Source organism: Lepeophtheirus salmonis, chromosome 2 (genome assembly GCF_016086655.4).
Source record: "Lepeophtheirus salmonis chromosome 2, UVic_Lsal_1.4, whole genome shotgun sequence".
Lineage (NCBI taxonomy): Eukaryota > Metazoa > Arthropoda > Copepoda > Siphonostomatoida > Caligidae > Lepeophtheirus > Lepeophtheirus salmonis.
The window spans coordinates 31,751,197-31,754,164 of NC_052132.2; positions in this window are offsets into that span (position 1 = coordinate 31,751,197).

Consider the following 2,968-nt stretch of genomic DNA (forward strand, 5'->3'; position numbering starts at 1 on the left):
CCAAACAGGTTGGTTCTGTAAATGAACCAATGAATGAAAAGTCTAGTTTTTTAAAATTTATGCCAAACAATATTCTCCCTTTTTGCCCATAAATTCCCGTTTGCTATTTATTGATATAATATATTGTCTTTTTGTAGATTTAAGTTACTGTAATCTCGGAATCTGTAGATTTCCCAGTGCCCTTATGAAATTAAAATACTATCCCTCGGGCAAATCTAGTTTCTGCATAATTTTTTGCCTCTTAATCTTCAATTCCTCAAGGTAAGTCGAATTAAGAGGCAAACAGTGTTTCATTAGGTCTTGTTTTCGACAAATAATCGAGTATTTTTATCTGCGAAATTGTTTTTTTCGCAAGGCACTTGAGATATGTATCTGTACCTACAGGATTGTGATGTGAAATGAGTTTAAAATAAAGATAAAGAACAAAAACATAGGGGGCAGTTTAGGATTTGTATCTATAAAATTGGAAAAATTCCTTATAGAAATTTTTCATTCCATTATTTTTCTATAAATTTGACATAAAAAAAATAAGGGGAAAATTGACATAATGCAGATTTTTTACTAGATATTTCTTCTATTCAAAGTTTTTTAGGTATTAAAAAATTTATATTTTAGAGAACGTTGACTAAGAACGTATTTTTATTATATCGAAACTTCTTAATACTTATTGGACAATAATAATATTTTTGTAGGTGTTTTATTATTCTCCCGCTAGATGACGACACTCTGGGCCATTTTTCTATAGATAAACAACGTTTATAGGTCATTATGTACTTCCTAACTAACTATCTCTTACACAATTAATAATCATAAGGAGGGAACGTTAAAAAAATTGGATCAAAAATATTAAGAGCTTGTCTTGATTTTGTGGGTCTTTTAACCATTGCTCCAAATGACCCGTTTTCAACTAAAGCCTACAAAAATACTTCTTATTGACATTTTTTTAGAAGACTGTGTACCATCATTTACTTTTTACTGAAAATGACTTGTGTTCAAAAATTTTGACCCGGTTATTATAATAAACTTAAGAAAATCATATACATATGTAGAAAATCCCAAAAGAATACTGATATATATTCTTGGAGAGACCAAATATGATCATTTTGAAGAGATAATAAAAGTACTTTAGAGTACATTTAGAGTGACAGTGCTATTTGAATTGCAATATGCGTGTACAAGAACGTTACCCATTTACTTTTTTATACAATGACAAAAAAAAAAAACATTAGACCTCTATAATTACAAAATAATTAAAACTATAGACAAAGAAATGAGAACATACTTTCGATGATGAGATACTTCATGAATCAATTTGTTAGTTATTGAGGTTGAAGATTTAATTTATAGTTAGTTTGACCAACAAATTTAGCGCAAATATTAACTGTCAAAATATCCTTTATGAGAAAGAATTGCAACATCTTTAGGTTTAGTTCAAATTAAGATTATGTTTATGAATATTTGAGTCATCCTGATATAAAGAAGATATTTTTTTCCTAATTATGATATTTTCTTGACAAAAATGAATGGTTCTCATTTGCAAAAAAGAAAAAGAAAAGAGGGTAGGAATTATACTAATAACATCATAAAAATTACCCACCATATCCCATTTGAAGGGCATATCTCAATATTTTACACATTCCTCACTCTAAATATTGAACAAATCATATTGAAAATGACTAATTTGGAATGTTTTAGAAGATAGGACTAGAATTGGATAATTAATAAGACTGCCCTTCAAGCATGAATTGGGTTATGGATATTAACAAATGTGTTTAGCGATCTTGTGGCGAGGGTACTCATTATATTTGGACCTCAGAGAGTAGTTGGCCATTTTTAGGGGTAAAATGATATGGATAAACTTCCTGATATACTCAATGATATCAATTTTGCACCTTCAAAAAAAACCTGTAAAACATGTTTTTTAAGTACTATGTACTGTACGTACTTTTTATACATCTGTAAATCCAAAAATACGAATGATATATATTGTCCAACCTCTTCAAGCTCTTTATAGCGTAGTTGTATATTGTTATTGTTGTTTTTTAGTTTTTTTTCATGCAAATAAATTAAATAAATATAGATTATTTTTTTTTACTTATTAGAAAATTATATTGTTTTTTATTTGAAGTCTTTTTTCAAGAGTTGATTAATATAAAAATTAAAAATTAACTATGATACTGTTAGTTCATCAAATAAAATATAATTTATCTTACATTTAAAATTAATTCAGTGTTTTATAGTAAATATTTAAGAAGGGTAATTTTTACTAGTAAGACAATGATAAGAAATAAAGACCACACAAGGGTTTATTAATTCATTCTGACATATAGAAAATAGTATATGTATACTAAAATAATTATCTTCGAGGATTATGTTTGCGTGATTCTGTCTCCTGTTCGCGTCCTTGGACATAGACTTTACAAGTTCAGGAAAAGCTTGTTTTAAAAAACAAGCATTTATTTAATAATATGATTTGGATGTAATATAAAAAATTGAAAGAAGAAAAATATACAAAAAGCATCGTTTTGACATTTTTTCACTGTTTCTGTACAATTTTTTTAAGTCTTTCTTTTGTTAAAATATATTTCAAAAAGAAAAAAATATGTCTTCTGTTTCTTTAAATATGGGATTAATTAGTTATCCTTCAACCTTAGCAAGTTGTTTTGTTGATGTATCAGCTTTCTACCCAATTGTAAATATATAATATACAATGTTACTTTTACTGGTCCACGAAACCTTTTACCCAGAAAGAAAGAGAATAAAGGGCTAAAATCCGTTGATAGTTTCTGGAAATACCGAGATATGTCGGGGCTTACACTATCCAAATCTTCCAAACTATGGAATTTTGTATGGAATAATTGTTTGTGTAAAGTTTTCCCTCATGTAAATCAAATATTAAATGATAATGTAGTCGTATTAATAAAATATTGCAGGAGTCTGCGTATAACAAGAGCACTGTTACATGTTT